Below are 13,546 nucleotides of genomic sequence, written 5' to 3'. Positions count from 1 at the left end.
GACAAGAGGAACATTTGTTTTAGGAAAACTTAGTACACACATTACATAAGCACATTACAAGAGAGGAAATTGAGAGATACCAAGGACAGGCCTTTGCATAACCATGAAAAATAAATTATTATACAATGCATGTCAGCTCAATATATTTACTAATACTGCTCTTTTTATTTGAGGAAGTGTGAAAATATAATTCAATACTTGTTTCTTTAAAGTAAAGAAAGAGTAAAACATTTTAAACATTAAGATTGCCCAAATGGATATTCTACATCTTTAAACCAAAGGTAAAGACACACAGATGAATTAGCACTCCCAAAGGTGTATTCTAACGTTTAATGGTAGCTCAGTCGATTAATGCAGTCCCTACAGAAATGTATTTTTCCCTCATGGTCACAGGTTCAAATCTAGGTACGTTTTTTCAGCTTTCATCCTTCCCAGTTCAAGAAAATGAATACAATTCCTTTGGGTAAAATAAACATTTGTTATTCAGCACACATATATCCTTCTAAGTAAACGTGTGTTTTACAAATGCACCTTATGGCTGAAATAATTATTTCATCTGGTCACATAAATGTTTTGATATATTGGAACATTGCTTGATTTCGCTGTCTCGTTTAGTTTGCCTTTTACCTTTGGTTTCTTTAGTGTCATTATGGGTCTGATTTAGTAGTGAGTGCACACAGGAAATGTGTGCACAGGCCCAATTATCGCACGTTTTTTATCTAGAGTATTTTAAGGAGCAAATACACATCATTTATATAGGGAGAGAGCCTAAAACATCGATGATGATGAAGCAAATGGACCTCACACTGTGCAAAACACACATGGTATGAACACTATCGAAAGGTTGGAAGTAAATGCCCTGGAAAATGTGCCAATCAGTGACAAGCGTTTAGTATATTTTAAAGGAAACATGAGATGGGCATCGTAAAGCAGCATCTCGCATGTTGTGAAGACACTTACGGGGTAGTGAGCATTGTAGACGTTTATATGCCCTGTCTAATATAGTAAAGTAAATCCCTTTCCCAGAAATCCCCAGTCTTTAATACTAAGGTTTAGATCATGGGCAGGTGAATACATAGAGAAGCATCTACACGGATGTACAAAGGGCAAAGTCAGACTAGTACAGAACATAGACTTGGGCACCAAAACACAAGTAGTCCCCATTGGTGAATTGGAAAGCTAAAACAGTGTCCCATGTTTGCAAACCGGGGCAGTTATGAACTTGTAGAGGCAAGCTACATATGTGTTTTGCAAAGCATGAAAGACTGAGTGGATTTGAGCTTGCTATCTGCAATGTTTGTTTTAATTTCAAAGAAAACAACAGTAAAGTCCCGAACCAGTAGACCATAAAACAGGCCCACAAAAAGTCAAAAAGCTAGTCCACACAGTGAGCTTTTAGATCAGCCTGCCAGGCACTGCCAGATTGCCCTACAGACCAGTGCAACTCCGACAAAGGATTCATCAGGTGTAATCTGTGGTATTTCCTCAGTAGTTACAGATACTTAAGGCATCAATAACTCTGGTTGGGGAGTAAATGTTTCCTCCACTGTGATTTTTGCTGTTTGTTTCAGCTGAAGAATTTTCCCACTTGTAGCAGTCAAATTCTCTGAGTGTTAAACCCTCGAGCCCTGGAGTTCCTGCACATTTGATAATGCTTTGATAATGCTGCTGGGTGGCAACTTTTGTTACAACCCATAGAGATTACAGAAAAATCTCTGCCAGGGGCGACCTGAGTACATCCATTATATAATCTGCATACGATATGTATCGGCAAAACACATTATTTTGTCACCAGTTCGGAATTTTTGTTAATGGACCGAGCAGTCACAGCAAGGCCTACCTGTATAAGGCTACGTTAGCATTGACAAAACCATTTGATATACTGTGAAGTCCCAAGAATAAGTCTTAGGATACTTTAAGTTAGAGCTTTATTACCAACCTCACCAGTTCCTTCCAGTAACGTCCCAGTCCAGAATCCTTCTGGTAGTTGCTGGAACATTTGTTCACAGAATTCCACTACATCACACCCTTATTACATTATGAAAAATCTTTTCGAACAAAAACAATTCTTTCCACACTCAACATTAACAGACTGAGCAAATGAACTTGTAAGCCTAATGAATGCATGATCTTTATAAATGAAAATGTCATAAATAAAAACTACTACATAATTCATAAATCAATTTACAAAATAACTTAAAACCAAAGAAAAAGACTGTTTTACAAAGACAATTTGATATAACACACTTAGGACCAGATGTACCAAAGGATTTTACCCATTCTGTGTCTATGGGAAAAAGCTTTCATACATATGGCCCTTACTGTCTCCAAAATTTACAATGTTCATAGATATTCATTCAAATAAGCAGGATTTCTTGTAACTCTTGAATCTATTTACATAACCATCTTGTTGATTACTATTATCCAACAACACCCTTCCAGATTCAGAACTTTCAACACTACTATCCCTTTGAACTACAAATTGTGAAGGACACTTGGAAAGCCTACTCAAATTCCATAGTTTTTAGAGCATTTTTTAAAACTTTCACCAATTATTTTGGACTTGTATTCTTTGACCAAGATGCATATCCTACAGGCACTTTGACTAGTGCAAAGATTTCCAAAACACACTTTGTTGCCAAGACAGAGAAGTAAAAAATATACAGACAGGATTGAAGAAGCACAAGGGGTTCAAAGACTCCTTTTCACTTTCATTGCCATATGACCTTCATCAGCATGAACTGTAACTGCTTTGTCAGAATTGTCGAACAGAACTTGAGACAACACAATTGAATGTTTTGTTTATTTGTTGTCTGGCAAAGGTTTAACGCATTGCAATGCAACAGCTTAAGCAATGAAAAACAATGCTGCGTTCAGCAAACCCCAGTTCTTGAATTAAGTAACATTTTTCTATTTTTATTTTTTTTATTTTACAAAGGATATTTATTTGTGACAGACCTGCAACACGTGAATTTGGATGGAACCTTAGTCATGCTGCTGGATGGGTAGCATTATGGTAGGGCTTTCTGGGTCATAATGAAAAGAAACCAATGGAAAGGAGGAATTGTCAGAAAGCAAGTGTCTTTTCAAAGCAGGGTAAAGGATGGGGCAGTCTAAGGTGCAGCGGCAATTATTGGTTAAGTGTGGTTCAGCAAAGATTAATGCCTGCTTATAAGTTTCTTCTATAATAATTCTCTGAATTCCCAGTTATGTGGATCCAAAACCTTTGCTTTCCTAGCGTTAAACATATGTTGGCAATATGTGAATCACAAGATATCACATCGCATCACATACTTCTAGAAAAACTGACTTCTGTTTTTATGCTCTCCTTACATGTATGCACACTAAAGTGTTCTTCTCAATATTATTAAAATGTGCAGATATGTTTCTTCATTGTAATTGAATACATTAATTGAATACATTAAGCTTTTCACTTCAGGTCACCCTATTATTATAGTGCGAGCTAAATCCAGAACTACCTTTTACAGGTTTAATAGACTCAGTTTTCATCTATATTGACACTATTTTGCACAGTTTTTCCTAGGGCATCAGTGCCATTAGTATTTTTTTGTTGTTCTTGTTCTTTGTGCTTCTCATACCAATGGAATCTACTCTGCCACACCATTGGTGTAGATTTCTGACATCAAAATCAGCAGGAGCACCGCAGTTGTCCTGTCTCAAAAGAAAGAGGGCGGGTTGAGGGGTCCGATGGACCACATTTATGGTGGAGAAGCCTGTCTGCCAAACTCTAAATAAGACCCTTTGTCCCTTTGGGTAAACAAATATATTAAACAAGAATTCTCATTGTTGAGAATTGCATCAGATACTGAGGTACACTAATGTTTTCGAAACTAAGCTTTGTTGAAAGGCAACTATAATCTCTGTTATATATAGGGGGTCATTCTGACCCTGAATGACGGAAGCACCGCCAACAGGCTGGCGGTGCTTCCTTGCCCATTCTGACCGTGGCGGTAAAGCCGCGGTCAGAAAAGCGGGGCCGGCGTTTTCCTGACGATTTAGCCCCGGTTGGGCGAATCCGCCATGGCAGCGCTGCAAGCAGCGCTGCCATGGGGATTCTGACCCCCTTCCCACCTGCCTGTTTCTGGCGGTTGTCACCGCCAGGAAGAGGCTGGCGGGAACGGGTGTCCTGGGGCCCCTGGGGGCCCCTGCACTGCCCACACCAATGGCATGGGCAGTGCAGGGGCCCCCTAACAGGGCCCCAGCCAGCTTTTCACTGTCTGCATAGCAGACAGTGAAAAGCGCGACGGGTGCAACTGCACCCATCGCACGGCCGCAACACCGCCGGCTCCATTCAGAGCCGGCTCCTGTGTTGCAGCCCTCCTTCACGCTGGGCCAGCGGGCGCTAACATAGTTAGCGCCCGCCGGCCCAGCGGGAAGGTCTGAATGCCGTCAGCGGTCTTTTGACCGCGTAGCGGGCAATTGGCGGTTCCCGTCTGGCGGGTGGCGACCGCCGCCCGCCAGAGTAGGAATGAGGGCCATAGTCACAAATGTTAACCACAGGTTATATTCCCTGGAATAGGCATTCAAAAGAGATATTGCTTCTAGCGCCTTATTTCTTGATCAATTAGACATTTAGCATGTTAGGAAGTGTGTTATGAAGGAGGATCCCATACCAACTTAAAAACACCCCCGGTTAGATTTCAACTTAAGCCAGGTGGCTATGGCACAAACATCAGGCAATTTGCATTGAAATGTGTGTTCATCTCAAGCCATAGCACAATTTTAAAATCAAGAAAACAATCTAATAAAGTTCCTAAACCGATTTAAAGAGAGTGAGAAATAATAATGAGAAAAACATGTAATAAAAGCAAAGTATGATTAAAAACATTATCAGGTTACTTTTGACCAGTACCTAGGTGTGTTTTCAAGGTGAGCGCATTAAAGGAGAGGTTGGATACATCAAGCTGGTCATCCTAGTCAAAGGCTTTACATTCTGACTTAGTCTATGCTATAAAGGTCAAAGTCTTTTAGTGGCACAAAGTCCACGACTAAAACAGGCAAGGGTTCCCTCAAAGTTTAATAAGTTGTCATTGAGCTCTGACTTAGGTTATTTGTTTGTCTTTGCATCAACAGCTCAGTTGGGTAAAGGCCAGACTTCATAAGTGCCAAGGTCACTTCACCACTGGGCTAGATTGGCTGCCTATTCATAGTCCAAGGTTTTACCTTCGAACTTAGTAGCTTTTTTGGTTCTCAGAATCCTCTAGTCAAGCAAAGCTGGAAGCTGTAGCCAGGCAGGACTCTAAGGGGCCTATTTATACTCTGTTTGCACCGGATTTGCGTCAATTTCTTTAAGCAAATCTGGCGCAAACTTAACTCCAAATTTATATTTTGGCACTAGACACGTCTAGCGCCAAAATATTGGAGTTAAAGTCACTTTTGCCTGTGGAAAACTACCTTGCCTCAATGAGATGCAAGGTAGGTGTTCCCGGGCAAAAAATGACTTTATGGCCTGAGAGCCTTATTTATCCTCCCTTGCAAAAATCAAGCACGGGGGGAGGAGTGGTCAAAAAATGGTGCAAACCTTACTTTGCCCATGCCTGGGTCAGGGCAGGCGTTAGGGGACCTGTGGGCCTATTTCCATGGTGGAACACCATGGAATAAACCCGCAGGTGCCCTCCTCAGGCCCCAGGGTCCCCCCCACCCACACAAGAGGGACAGCAGAGGATGGGGGACCTCATCCCAGGTAGGGATAGGGAAGTAGAGGTAAGTATTTTTTTTGTTTTGAGTACCATTGGAGGCCCTGAAATGCCCCCCCCCTCCATGGCACTCGGGGCATCACCATGCCCAGGGGATCTTGGTCCACTGTGCTGGCCATTGGGGTGGTGGGCATGACTCCTGCCTTTTTAAGGCAGGAGTCATGTGGTATGGATGGTTTTGAGTCAGAAAATTACTCTAGGCAGGTTAGAGTCATTTTATTTTACTCTAACCTGCCTAATGTCATTTCTAGGTGTAAAATCCCTTCTTCCATACCTCCAGTCCCACCTGGCTAAAGTCATTATTTTTTACACTAGCCTACTATTCCATAAATATGGTCCTGGCTGGTGCTCAGAAATGGTGCAAGCCTGTGCTAAACTTTTTTTGTGCAAAACTGCGTTGGTGCAGTTTTGCACCAAAACGTATAAATTAGTGCCTAAGAGACTAGAGACACTTTCCATGAGGTCCTTCTGAACAGTTTTTCAGTGTGGAAAAAATCTCAGAGTAGGTCAAACTGGCTTTCATTATCTGCCTTGTATGTGTCCAACCATGGAGAGTCCCAGCACCATTGTAATCTGCCTTTGGCAATGAATGCATATTTGTGCTCTGGAGGTGAGATGGGTGCCAAAGCGGGTATTAACAGAACACATTTTCCAATGAATAAACATCTGATTTCACTATATTTCACTATTAAATTAGATTCTAACGACTGAGTAGAGCATACCCTTGATTCATTTTTTTCGTTTTTTTCCTTCGGTGAGGACAACAATAAAGATTTTTATTGTTCCTAGCCCTGTTAATGGAGTATCTGGGAGAACGTATACAGTAAAAACAGCATTGTGGACACCAAGTCACTGCAAGGACTTAGGGCCTGATTTATGAAAGGTTAGCACTGCCTTTGCATCATTTTTTACTCAAAGTGGCGCAAACTTACAAAATATAACTATATTTTGTAAGTTTGCGCTGCTTTTGCATCAAAAAATTATGCAAAGGCGGCACTACCTTTCAATAAATTAGACCCTTAGTATATAGAATATGTAGTGCCTCATATTCATATAATATACATAATTAGTATCAAGCCTTGTGGAATTAAAATGCACACTTTAAACTGCAACCAAGACACAGTACAAAAGCACTTCTGGCATTTAATTATTTTCGTCATCTAGATGGGTTGTATAAATATACATTTCAGCTTGCACATGATATTTAACATCATGCCAATGGTACATTCCCAACACAATGTAGCTTGGTTTTGCAGAAAGATTAATTTCATTAAACCAAGTCTGGCAGTACAATTTTAGGGCCAGGACGCATACACTTTGTCAGCAAATAGTAGTACATTAATTCCTAAAAACAGCAAAAATAAGGCTCAGAAAGGGCACAAAATCAAGGGTGACTATGCAGAAACAGTGGATTACCTACACTATTCTCATTCAAGAAATGTATGCACCATAACCCGGTGATTCTGTTCAAGTAAGTGAGTGTTTATTTGGATGGCCTTAAGGAAATGGGAAATGTGTACATTTTAGAGATAACAAAATAGCTTGTGACAAAGTGGTGTGGTCATGTCTTTTCTTAGACCTTAGTTGTTCACCACTCCCTTTCAATGTATCATCAAGAAAGTCAAAAATGAATGTTCTTAGCTCTAAATGAGAGGGAAAATATTATGTCTGATGGGATATTTTTCACATGATCTAGAATCTTGCATTGGGAATTTTTACTTTAGGCCTACCATAGCAGCATAGGTGAGCAGTTTAAAATTGCCATTTCGACCTGTCAAAATCACCCTTTTGCCGGACTTAATTTAAACATCCTTTTAAATTTAAATTGTAGTAAGTCACCCCTAAAGGAGAAGTTAGCACCCCAAAATCACGGTGTATAGTACTAAAAAACAGGAGATGTGTATCTAATGATTTTCCTCATTTTCCTATTTGAACAAAATCCAGTGTAATGCTAACATTGAATTACGTCTAACTATTTAAAAAATAGTGACTTTAGAAGATCACTATTTTTCTAGCTAAAGCATCTAGTAGCCTTTTCAGAGTTAATCTTCCAAAATTACCTGGCAGCCTGCTGGCCCCTATAAAAGGAGGTGTGAATAGCTGATGGTGGGACTAGGTGGGACATCCTCCTGACAGTTTGGCCTGGGGGAAGAGCACACCAACTGTAAAACATTCAAATGCACATCTCCTGTTACAGGCAGACATAATTCACAACTAAGCCTGCCCTTTCCATTGTCTATGTTTACAGGATGGCACCAATCCAAATGGGGGAAAAATCAGATGTGGTTTGCAAAGGGGAATTCTCAGTTCCCTGGAAACACTTCAGGGTGTGCCTAGAGCTCTGCCAGTTTAAGAAGTGATCTGTCTTGTCAGATTGTAGCAGAACAGCGCACTGTGGGATTTCTTTAAGGGCAATTCCAAGGAAATTATGTCTACATGGATTGGGTTACTCCTGGGAACTTTTTCCCTTTTCATCTGTAAGTCTCCCCCACCTGCAAGCTAAAGCTAGGCTAAACGTGCCCCCACTGGATGCCTTTTTCAAAACATACTTGACCTCTGGAAGACAAAAGAAGGACTGCACCTGCTGTTGAACCTACAGAGGGAGAATCCAAGGGCTTGACCTGCTCCCACCTGTACTCAAGGCGGAGACGTGGACTTCAAAAGTCAGTTGGCTGACATTCTGTCAAGCTACAGGGGCACAAAAGCTGCAAGAAACCAACATTTTCCAAAAGTGCAGCTGACCGGTTCTAACTAAATTTGCTCTGGACCCTGCTGATGCTTTCGGGAGCAGTGAGTCCTAACCCTCTCATGGTGCCCACAAGGTCCTGAACAGTCAACTTGTTTTAGAGTGTATTCCACCAAACAAAAACAAAAATCAAAACTGGAATTTCAGAATTTTTCAGAAACAGCGGAGATCAGGACCAATACCAAATCTGCAGGCACCAATGTCGAATCACTGGTCGGGTTCAACTCACCAGTTTCCCATGAAAAAGTTGAGAAGAGTAAGAATGTAGAGGGACTTCATTGAGACTGATATCAAACAGCTGACAAGACCTTCCTGGGTATGGATTGTAGACTTTAACTGCTCAGACTTCCCACTGTTGATGATGACCCACAAGGTTTTCCAACTGAACTTAGGCTATCATCAAGGATCCACTCTTCACCAGTCCACCACCTATAATCACTCATTTGTACCTGCAGAATGCCTTTAGGCAAACTTTTCACTGAGACAATCCTGGTCCCTGTATGTGACAGGCAGTAGCTTCTGGATTGTTTTAACTTTGACATGGACCTCTTCAACTAATAAATTACTCTCTCACATACACATACCTACGTAACAATACTTTGGCCTTGACATGTTAACAACATGATATTCTGCTGTTGACAGTCTTGTTGGACATCATCAAATGTTTTGCCCCAAATCAATGGGCTATTGTGAACGAAACACGTGGAGTCATCTGACATAGCCATGCCACTAAGAGGAATTCATTAGTTGGATTTACATATTATCAAGAGCCACATTCTCATACTATTTACTCACATTGGAAGTCTGGACATGGTCACATTTTACAGAGTCTTCAGAACAAGATGAAAGTGAAGACAGAAACATCTTTAGATTATGCTAGTCAGATGTGATACTTCACAAATACAATTCCTGGTTAGGTGCGGCCTAGAGGCAGATTAGCGCTCTTGTTAGTGTCATGTTATAAATAAATAAATCAAAAATAAATAAGTAACATGTATACATAAGTAAATGTGCTTTGGGTCTGCTGCCTTCACCCATTGGTCTGATCAAGGGTAATTCACATGTATTTCCTTCCACTAAAGCATACAGCATTGGGCAACGGGTTAGCCAACTACCGTCATTGGCTAGCTAGCATTGTTAGTGACAGCAAGCGTGACAGCATTTTATCCAGATCACATGTGCAAATGTGTCTCAAAAGAAGTACATTCCAGTGTGGTGGGCAATATTTTTTTTGGGCAGTGCTATTTTCTTGTTTTATTATTTGCTTTAGTCTTCCTTCTGGTTACACATCAATATAAAGCCAATAGAACGTTTTCATTGGGGGAATAAGAACTATATTACGTTTTGATGGGTATTAAACGCTTCATATTTTGTTTCTACATACACCTGCCACTTTGGAAGTACTTGCACTGTTATTTTTTTTTAAAATTGAATGGAAAAAATAATAGCATTTAAATGGCGGCCTTGTTTAAGCAGCGGTTTGATGTCCTTCTTTTATTTTTGTGGTATATGTTTGCTCTAAAAATAAATAATGTCACCATAGATTGTCAGTGACAGACCCATTGGTTTTGTCAGTGCTTCTTTTCATTGTGAGTTAGGTAACATACCAATTTCTGTGTGCATTCTGGGGCATATTTACAAGCCTCATGCACCGCAGTGTGTCACTTTTTGTAATGCACAGGCTGCGCATAGTGCCACTTTGCATGCCTTTTCTTGGGCTTGTAGATGTGGTGCCTGAGTTCCCCCACACTTCGTCAGGAGGCGTACTATGGGCATTGAGGTGGATGTTCCCACGCAACACCGATGGATTTTGATGCATTCCCATATTTACAAGGGTATCTAAACCTGGGAAAGCATCAAAACTGTACACCTCCCCAGGGCAGGCACATCAAGGAAGGACGGAAATGCACTGTATTGTCTCCCCTTTCCATGTGGCGCAGTACAGCGTAGCAAGGTTACTTGCTGCGCTCCCCTGCACCACAGGGCTTCTAAATATGTCCCTCAGTTTGCAGGAGAGTAAATAAGGCACAATGATAAACTAAAGACAACTATATGGAAGAGGAATTTTAATCCGTTGTATAGTATTCGCTAATCTGTCAACAGCACTTATCAACACAGATGATGCAAACATAATGTGAAAGTAAAAATCAGAATTCACCAGCCTTTTAAGTACATTTTGCTTGTTTTATTTCTCAATGTACCTGTCTCAAATTGCCTTTTGGTACGTGATCTTTTAATGGTTAACGGCTGTCATCTTCTCACACTGCCACCAGTTATGAACACTGCAGGGGCTGAGGCCTACTGGTGACAGCAGTCTATGTACTACTGCACCTAAATGCGTCCCCACCGCAACCTCACGTGCACAGTAAATGATCATTATTGTAAACTATTTCAATGAATACCTCCTGCATCCCCTGCCCCTGTGTATTGTGAGCAATCTGCTGAGAGATAAACAAATTTACAAATAGTGTCAAAAAGTCTTGGTGTATGCCTCCCCCCACATCTTTGTCCCTTTCCCAGCATGCTCCTCTTTCCACAAATGTACAAATGCTTTATTTATATCCACTGCACGTATCAGGCACAGGGGGATATCTTTTATAATTTACGACGTTTTGTGGCTTTGCAATTAATGGGTAATAATAGCGAACTGCAATACACTTCTTGAGATATTTTCCTATTTTTTTGTTATCTGAAGAGTTGATCATTCGATGTGAATATCAGAGGCCTACATTTCAGTATTTTTAATGAGATCATATTTTTCTAAGAAATCCGTTTAAAATCATAAACTTCAAAAGGAACACATTGTAGGGTGTAACGGTCAAGAAAATGAAGCACCCAGTGAAAATGAAAAATCAGTCAAAAGTATTGCCTTATCAGAAGGGTGTCCGGGCGCCAGTGAAAGAGCTGGACTGTTTTCTTTCAAGGAAAACGACGCAGTATAGATTTGAACAAGCTGTTTCACTGATTTCCTCGACTAACATGCAAAGGGTGTGAGGGTGAAAAGTGCCATGCTCGGGAAAAAGAATAAAGATCACAAAATTAAATTTAGAAAAGTAGTTTTAAATACATCTTGGTTATTCCTTTATCTAATTAATATATTACATTTTATTTGGGTTCAACAACTTACCAGCAACAAGGTGCTGGTATCCAGTATCATTGCACATTTTAGAAGTTGCGGCTCGTCCTTCTGTAAAGGGGCAGGGTGGTGCGGTGCATGGCGAGCGGGGGTCAGAGCATTAACATTAAAAAAAAAAAAAAAAAAAACTTACCTTACGATACTGCACCACTCCGCTCCTCTGGCTCCACTTGCAGGCACAGGCTCCCAGCCAGCCCTGCAGCCAATCCTAACACTGCTTTCATGCTGATGGCAGCATGAAAGCAGCATTAGGATTGGCCGGAGCGCCCTGGCATGGCACTCCAAGGCAGAGTGGGAGCCTCTGCCTGCTGTCTTCCACCCGGCAACACACTGCCCGGTGTGACACAGCACAGTCCGTATGTGTGTTTGACAGTCCTGGGACGGCCGGCCAAACTTACATTGCACAGAGAGGAGTGCTGTGCACTCACCCTCCGTTCCTGTCACACCCATGGCCCCACCCCTGTTACAATAAAAGGATAATAAACATAGGCCCATATTTATACTTTTTTAGCGCCGCATTTGCGCTGCTTTTTTACGCAAAAGCAGCGCAACCGTACAAAATACGATTGTGTTTTGTTAGTTTGCGCCGCTTTTGCGTAAAAAAATGGCGCAAATGCGGTGCAAAAAAAAGTATAAATATGGGCCATAGTTTATTATGCTTTAATTCTGAAAGGTTTGCAGCTGGTCCTGCTGGCGTGGTGGGTGGGGGGGCTGGATGGAGGGTGGGCATAGCAAAGGATCCGCCGCTGCATTTTAGACTTATAGTCTCTGGAGATGACAATACTTTTGTCACAAAGCCGTAACGAGTTCTTAAGGCACAGCACATTAAAGACAGCAGCGTTTACAGCTCAGTAATGTTATGCTAGGATCAAAATATGTAAATCTATAGTCTGTTTTCAATTACTAGAAAAATCTAAACTTTTTGGCAAGGTATCTTTCTAACCAAAAAGAAACCTACATAATATTAAACATAAGACTGTGAACGAAACACTTGCAGACCTGCTTCTCCGACATTGTTGTTCATTACCAGCATAATTCTATTACTGATTTAAATATACAGTCATTACGCTCATTATAAAGTTTGAACAATGATTAAATTACATCATAAACTTATCTGTTGTGCAAAGAAAGATAGAATCAAACATACACTTTCCTATTGCACATAAGCATGATAGGAGGACATATTAATTAAAAAACCCAAGCATTAGATAGGAATAAGCTTTCTTCCAGGTTTTAACCTGCCACGTTGATCCTGAACCATTTACATTCATACACATATAAATATTTTGCCAATGTTTATTTTCTTAGTCATTAGACAGCTCCTGACCAGTTGTGCCTCGTCATTTGGTTCTGCGAAGTAATCTTTAATTTTGAGAATGCATTGTTTGAATTAAGCATGTCATCGGCATTATATATCTTATTTATTGCATTGGCTTATTCTGTGCATTTCTGGACTGTGCAATCTGTTTTACTGTAAAGCACCACCCTGATGTCGGTATTAGTCGGTTTAGTATTGTACAGAACATTCACTCGTTCGTTTAAACATGGATTGAGAAAGCCTTCAAAAGTAGGATTTTGTATTGTTTTCAGCCATATATAATGGACTTTACTGCATTTGATTGTTCGCTCACATTTAGGGGTTTTAAATGCATTTAACATGTTGCAGAATAATAAAAGAATTCCATAAATCCACTATGGTAAAAATATGTAGGATTAGTCATGTTGAAATGGGGATCATGAACTACCCAAAGGCCGAAATAGCCTACGTCATGACCTGCTACCTGGTTATTGTGCAGAGTAGACCCGCTCTACAACAACGTGAGAGGAAAATAGGTTGTGCCTTATCTCTATTAAAACATCTTGATTTACAGGGAAGAAGATACCAGACACTAGTGCAGATTACGAATGCACTGGCATGAAACACTAATTCATTGTTGTTTATTTCGG

At 40.7% G+C, this 13,546-nt stretch overlaps 1 protein-coding gene across 2 annotated transcripts in view; it reads right to left on the bottom strand.

The window, feature by feature from the left end:
- Positions 1–13,546, bottom strand: part of SNTG1 (syntrophin gamma 1) — a 3,232,656-nt gene that overhangs the window by 1,821,095 nt on the left and 1,398,015 nt on the right. The window lies entirely within an intron of this gene.

Source organism: Pleurodeles waltl, chromosome 2_2, assembly GCF_031143425.1.
Source record: "Pleurodeles waltl isolate 20211129_DDA chromosome 2_2, aPleWal1.hap1.20221129, whole genome shotgun sequence".
Lineage (NCBI taxonomy): Eukaryota > Metazoa > Chordata > Amphibia > Caudata > Salamandridae > Pleurodeles > Pleurodeles waltl.
The sequence above is the reverse complement of the archived record's forward strand: the minus strand, read 5'-3'. Positions and strand labels throughout refer to the sequence as shown.